This window comes from Lethenteron reissneri, chromosome 67, assembly GCF_015708825.2.
Source record: "Lethenteron reissneri isolate LAM-NWPU_2019-01 chromosome 67, ASM1570882v1, whole genome shotgun sequence".
Taxonomy (NCBI): Eukaryota; Metazoa; Chordata; class Hyperoartia; order Petromyzontiformes; family Petromyzontidae; genus Lethenteron; species Lethenteron reissneri.
The window spans coordinates 558,237-566,133 of NC_083845.1; positions in this window are offsets into that span (position 1 = coordinate 558,237).

Sequence of the window (7,897 nt, forward strand, 5' to 3'; positions counted from 1 at the left end):
CGCCTCCACTCACCAATGTCAAAAGTTGTTGAGGACACTTTGTGATCCCTCGTGGGTGAAATTGGGGCGTAAAAGTCACCACCTCGTACAAACGTCTCGGGGACTTTCGTCCCTTCCCCTCCCTCCTCTCCCCTCGCTTCTGTCACCAGCCCCCCGGTGTTGGTTCGGGACGAGGAAATTGTGCGAGACGGGATCACAATATAAGAGCGAAGCTCCACGCGAGGTCTGTGCCCTGCGGGACAGCCTCCACCACTCATAGCGATTCCACCATCTCTACTACATCTACCACCACCTACACCCATACAGACCACATCCACCATCTCTACTACAACTACCACCACCAACACCCATACAGACCACATCCACCAGTTCTACTACAACTACCAACACCAACACCCATACAGACCACATCCACCATCTCTACTACAACTACCAACACCAACACCCAAACAGACCACATCCACCATCTCTACTACAACTACCACTACCAACACCCATACAGACCACATCCACCATCTCTACTACAACTACCAACACCAACACCCAAACAGACCACATCCACCACCTCTATTACCACCACCACCACCTACACCATACAGACCACATCCACCACCTCTATTACCATCACCACCACCAACACCCAAACATACCACATCCACCAGCTCTATTACCACCACCACCAACACCCATACATACCACATCCACCACCTCTATTACCACCACGACCACCACCCTTGCATTCATAATCCTTCCTATCGTCACTTATTTTTTTGCAGAACGAAACCACGATCATTCTCAGCACCACCACCACCAGCAGCAGGCAGAAACAGTTCATCAACATCATCATCACCACCACCAACACCACCACCAACAGCAACGATATTAGCCGGCGATAGCAGCACCATTTGAACCATCACTGCCAGCGTCAGCATCACCTTCATCAGAACCTTCACCTAATCCCACCTCATTTATCATCAACTGAACTACCACCACCACAACATCATCCACAATCACCTCCACCACCGTCCTAGCACCATGGACACCTCCTCCTCCTTCACGCGCAAGATGAACAGCTGGGCCACCCTGCCCGCAGTGATGGCCGGCACAATCGTAGGGGTCATGGCCCTGCAGTTTATCTTCACGTTCACGACCGAGTGTCCCTGCTACTTCTCGGACGCCTTCAGCGACATCTCCTTCACGGGGCCTCCGGTGCTCCTCTCCCTGTGGAGTGGAAAGTTCCTCCGAAGGATGAGACGCAGCTCGACCGTGGAGGAAAAGGAGTTCAATCTGAGAGGCGCGTCTGTGCTCATGGTGGCTGGCTTCACGTGGTCCGTGGTGGCTCTGCTCAACGGGGAGCTGCTGTGCTGCATGATGAAGGATGACGGAGCATGCTTGAATCCGGATGTCGACAACAACCTCGTCTGTACATCCTTGTCGCAGGCAAGTGGCTTCAACACACACACACACGCTTAGGGGGCCGTGCATAAATGACATCACGCGATTTTGGACGATTTTTGACCCCCCCCCCCTCGCCTCGTCACACGGCGTCACAAAAAGTCAGACCCCCCCTCAAATGACGTCACAAAGCTCTGCCCCCCCCCACTCCCCCCCAAAATATAAAACATGCTTCAAATCGCTGTAAACTATTGTCATTCTAGTGCGTATTTAATGTGCCGCTGCACTCTGATGTTGTAGGAGAAAACATTTATCAAAAAGTCTATTTAATTAAGTAGAACGTGTTGTCTATATTTATTTAAAGTGGCACATTTGTATGTGTTCTGCCTCACGGCAGGAGTGGGGGTGTGTGTACACAGGAATTTCCTGTTTTAATGCCGAGTTTGGTCACATGACCAGGAAATTACGATGTAAGATTCCCCCTCAACCACGCGGGTGTCAGCCATTACACAGAGTACAAAATGGAGGCACAAATAACGTCTCGGTGAAGGCAGCTGCATCTGTTCATTGTGGGAGTTTAAGAAGCATTGTCTGTAAGTTCGTTTGTTCTTATAATACTGGGAATGCTGTTATAATGTTATAATGACCGTTATAATGCTGTAAATGCCTTTATAATGCTGTTAAATTGTTATGATAAATATGAGGCCTAGTTAACAACGAAGCCTGCCCCTTGCCTAATTGTGAATGTTACTTGAAAGTCGAGTCAGACTTGTACCCATGAAACCTTATTGCGATCTTGAGAGCAAGGATGATGAAATATCTCATCCACAGTTCAGTATTATGTGTAGTGCTGTACATTTAGGCTGCAGCATGGTGATCACACGATGTGCCCTTAACACAGTAGCTTATTCTCTTGTATAGCTATTCAGTACTAATGTCGGTGCCTGGTCCATCCAGGATCTATTGTTGAGTTTCATGTTATCTAAGACAATGTTATGATGGTGTAGTGTTCATTGTATTGATATTACCAAGTATTAACAGATGCTGTATTTGTGCTGTGTTTTCCCATCAGTTTTACCTCGTTCAATTAATTAAATACGTTTGGAGTCGGATGTTCACCCTGGCGCTGAAGGTTTATTGGATGTGAGGTTATCTACTCGGATAGTGGTGCAACGCAGCGCACAGCGAGGCCGAGACATGATGTGACGTCACATTTCCCAAACCCCCCCTCCCCTCGTCACACATGGTGGTGATGGTGTTGGCTGTGATATATAAGTTGGCACAGTAGGGAGCACAGGTGGTGCATCAGCCAGTCATCTCAGTCAGTCGACCCATGGCACCTGCTAGGTCTGAATCATGACCTCCTGCCGGCGGGCATTCGACACTTCACGTGGCCTCAACGTGCACCTAGCCTGGCACAAGCGGCGTGGTGACACCACCGCCACTTAGTGGCGAATGGCGGTTATTGGGATTGGCTTTCTCTGATGAACACACAAACTCCACCTCTGAGAGAGCGATATGAAAAGTGTGTGTGTGTCGATGATGGTGATAGCTCAATGTCTGTTAGGAACAGCAGATTGGGGTAAACATGAGATTATTTGAACGTCAAGATGCTCTCTGAACCGGTCATGGGCCTCCCCTTGGTCGACTCAGCCTTAAATGATTACCTGGCACGGTGTGTATACATTGTCAGTGGGGAGACAAAGGCGGCCGGGCGTGGTGCTGGTACCTCCGATTGGCATGGATGGCTACGTACGGTGCGACAGAAGTTCAACATACATACAACATTCCCTACTCATGCACACAAAGACAATACAACGATCCCCTGTATAGCCTGAACGATCTCTGCTCTTCAGCAAACAACTGCCACGCTATAGGAGAAGAGACTACCTCTCTACATTTTACTTGAAAGTCTATCTTCACCGGTATGAAAAATAATGTGTTTTACCCTTTCTATTAATGAAACAGGTGTTAAGATGTTTAAACAACAAATAGATACCTATTTACAAGGAATCAAATTCGCATTAACCACACATGGCTCTCATCATAATTTCAAACTGATTGGCCCACACCAGAGGCAGCCTTCATCATGGCCTAGTGTCAGAACAGAGAATGCCAAAAGGCGAACAGGACAAGGGCAATGCACGTGTCATCGTAGTGTAATAAAGGTCGTGGAAGCGACTTCTGGAATCCGGTCTTTATTTGTCTTACGTTCACAACACTCCCATCTTACTCATTCACGCTGCTGACAGACAGCGTGAGAGGGAGAGAGACGCGCAGCCACGTGGCAGCCTGGACCCCGCTCCAGCGTGGCCTCACCCTCTGTTCGTTCCAGATCTGACCACGTGTTGTCCGTCTCCCGCCCCTTTTAATACCCGGGTCACGTGGTACCTTTCCACCAATCCTGGTTACCCTCTATGGAATCTTCTAGACTCCATCGTACGCTCCCAGGACCACGCCCCTGACTCGTCCCCCCATTGGCTGTGGCTAAAGCCAGCAGTACCAATCCTCTACTTACAGATGTCACCTTCCCATTACGTCAGGGCCACGCCCCTAGACTTCCCCCCATTGGCTATGGGCCAGGACCGGCAGTGCCAATCATCGTAACGAGGTGTGATCCATCAGCAACCCGGATATATCCTCACATTACAGAAGTGTAATAATACCTTTTTCATGGCCTAGTCTCACCACCAGTGTCAGAACAGAGAACGCCAAAAGGCGAACAGGACAAGGACAATGTGCGTGTCATCGTAGCATTTATCGCTGTATCAGCTCGGGGTGTGAAGCTATATCATGTTTACCTTGTTGCCAGTATCTTCACCTGCATGGCTGCAGAGTTTGGTAATACATGTTGTTTACATCGTTTATTGTGAAAATTCGGTCACAGTTCCTAGGATCACTGTTTCATTGCTTTTATGGCTTTATTTTGGTGAGTTTTAAAAGTTTTTCAGTTTGGCCATGTTTGTTTGTTGTAGTACAGAATTAGACTGATGGCCTTAATCTAAGTTATCTTGTGGTTGTTGTTGTTTGACTTGCATCCCACTGGGATTTTTGCACACAGCGTTGGTGTACGGTGCTTTTTCTGCAATATTTTGCTGTCTTTTCTCGGATTTTCTGTTTGCACATAGTCACTTTAAGATGTTTTCTTGTTCATTTTTTAGTTTTTTTGTTTCTTGCGGTTGCACCCAATTCAAGAGCCGAATGGCTCACAGGGCTATACCTAATAAATGAAACTTGAAACTTCACCAGGTTGATGTCAAAGCGCTCCTGTCGTAGGGCTGAATGATGAATCGAATCCAAATCCAAATCGCAATTTGAGGCTGCAATTTTTGGCGATTTGTAAAGTCCAATTACATTCCTATTTGAATAGTTTTCGTTTTTATTTCACTTTATTTAACTTAACAATTGTTCTACGTTTGATTGTTCTATTTCAATGAAAATTTTTAATAAATACATGTTGGACGCAAATTCATATATTTTAAGTTCTTATCCTTGCATTATAATATATATAGAGAGCAGTTGATATTTTGATGGTATCATGTGGCGATGCTCCGTCACATGTTTTAAATCTATTACACAGTGAATATTGAACTGAAGCTTGACTTCAAAATTTGCAATGGCAAATCAAATCGCAATGTCAGAAAAATCGGAAATTAGACATTTCCCCCAAATCGTTCAGCCCTACCCTGTAGGTTCAATTGTTCCTCACCTGCTAAATGAACTCTCTCCGACTCTGGTTCATTGGCCTCTCTCACCATCTCTCTCTCACCGTCACACAGACCTTAGGAGTGACACTGATGGTGATTGCCACCATCATCATCTTCCTGATGCTCAACGTCTGCTGCGACTGCTGCTGCGCCTGCTGCTGCGGGTGCTGCTGCGCCACCGGGCAGAGCCGCGATCAGGTCGAAGAGGGGATGCCCAGATTTCCCAACACCAACTGGGCCTCGCACGTCAACATTGCGTTCCAATTCGATGAAGCGTAGGCTGAATACTAGGGGCGTTATCGCCTCCTTCACGGTTGCTAGATGTTCACGAGCTCGCCTGGTCTACAGGAGGTTGTGGGTGCGATCCAGACCCCTGACGCCTGCTGCTGTATATTTGTTGTTTGCGTGTCTCTCTCTCTCTCATCATCACCACGGTGGCTGGGAGATGTTAATTACCTCACCTGGTCTACAGGAGGTCGTGGGTTCGATCCCGACCCTGACGCCTGCTGCTGTATATTTCAAGTCTGTATGTCTCTCTCTCTCATCATCATCCTCACGGTGGCTAGGAGATGTTAACTACCTTGCCCCGTATACAGGAGGTCGTGGGTGCGATCTCGACCCCGAGGCCTGCTGCTGTATATTTGGAGTTTGCGTGTCTCTCTCATCATCATGGTGGCTAGGAGATGTTAACTACTTCGCCTGGTCTACAGAAGGTCGTGGGTTCGATCCCGACCCTGACGCCTGCTGCTGTATATTTGAAGTCTGCATGTCTCTCTCTCTTTAATCATCATCCTCACGGTGGCTAGGAGATGTTAACTACCTCGCCCCGTATACAGGAGGTCGTGGGTGCGATCCCGACCTCGAGGCCTGCTGCTGTATATTTGTTGTTTGCGTGTCTCTCTCCCCGTGGTCGCGTGGATTTCTCTCCGGATCCTCCGATATTCCCCTCCACATTTCGAATCAACATCGTGCGTTCAGAATATTTGGCAGCCGCTATAAATTTCCACGTGATGATGATAAGCCACTTCGTTGAGCTATCATGTGTGGCTACGTCGTTTCTGAGAAAGAGCCACATCGTAGCTCGGTGGGGCCTTACCTGGTAAAAGAAAAAAAAGTTACAAACAATAGCCTCAAAGCAGCCGAGGATGAATTACAAATGTTGTGTTATGAATAACAGATTAATAAACTCCTTTAAGGCACACACTGTTTATTTGTCTTTATTACAACACGGTCACTACACAGAGAGGGATATACGGTTCCCTCACCTGTAGCCTGAGGAGGTACAGCCTCCGAAGTGGCGGGAGCTACATACAGCCTACCCGCTACCCTAGCGTCCATGTGTAGTAGCTACATGTGTAGTAGCTACATGTGTAGTAGCTACATGTGTAGTAGCTACATTTGTAGTAGCTACAGTGAGGGAAAAAGGGATTTGATCCCCTGCTGATTTTGTACGTTTGCTCACTGACAAAGAAATGATCAGTCTAATTTTAATGGTAGGTTTATTTGAACAGTGAGAGACAGAATAACAACAACAAAAAATCCAGAAAAACGCATGTCAAAAATGTTATAAATTGATTTGCATTTTAATGAGGGAAATAAGTATTTGACCCCCTCCCAATCAGAAAGATTTCTGGCTCCCAGGTGTCTTTTATACAGGTGACGAGCTGAGATTAGGAGCACACTCTTAAAGGGAGTGCTCCTAATCTCAGCTTGTTACCTGTATAAAGGACACCTGTTCACAGAAGCAATCAATCAGATTCCAAACTCTCCACCATGGCCAAGACCAAAGAGCTCTCCAAGGATGTCAGGGACAAGATTGTAGACCTGCACAAGGCTGAAATGGGCTACAAGACCATCGCCAAGCAGCTTGGTGAGAAGGTGACAACAGTTGGTACGATTATTCCCAAATGGAAGAAACACAAAAGAACTGTCAATCGCCCTCGGCCTGGGGCTCCATGCAAGATCTCACCTCGTGGAGTTGCAATGATCATGAGAACGGTGAGGAATCAGCCCAGAACTACACAGGAGGATCTTGTCAATGATCTCAAGGCAGCTGGGACCATAGTCACCAAGAAAACAGTTGGTAACACACTACGCCATGAAGGACTGAAATCCTGCAGCGACCGCAAGGTCCCCCTGCTCAAGAAAGCACATATACATGCCCGTCTGAAGTTTGCCAATGAACATCTGAATGATTCAGAGGACAACTGGGTGAAAGTGTTGTGGTCAGATTAGACCAAAATGGAGCTCTTTGGCATCAACTCAACTCGCCGTGTTTGGAGGAGGATGAATGCTGCCTATGACCCCAAGAACACCATCCCCACCGTCAAACATGGAGGTGGAAACATTATGCTTTGGGGGTGTTTTCTGCTAAAGGGACAGGACAACTTCACTGCATTAAATGGACGATGGACGGGGCCATGTACTGTCAAATCTTGGGTGAGAACCTCCTTCCCTCAGCCAGGGTATTGAAAATGGGTCGTGGATGGGTATTGCAGCATGACAATGACCCAAAACACACAGCCAAGGCAACAAAGGAGTGGCTCAAGAAGAAGCACATTAAGGTCCTGGAGTGCCTAGCCAGTCTCCAGACCTTAATCCCATAGAAAATCTGTGGAGGGAGCTGAAGGTTCGAGTTACAAACGTCAGCCTCGAAACCTTAATGACTTGGAGAAGATCTGCAAAGAGGATGGGACAAAATCTCTCCTGAGATGTGTGCAAACCTGGTGGCCAACTACAAGAAACGTCTGACCTCTGTGATTGCCAACAAGGGTTTTGCCACCAAGTACTAAGTC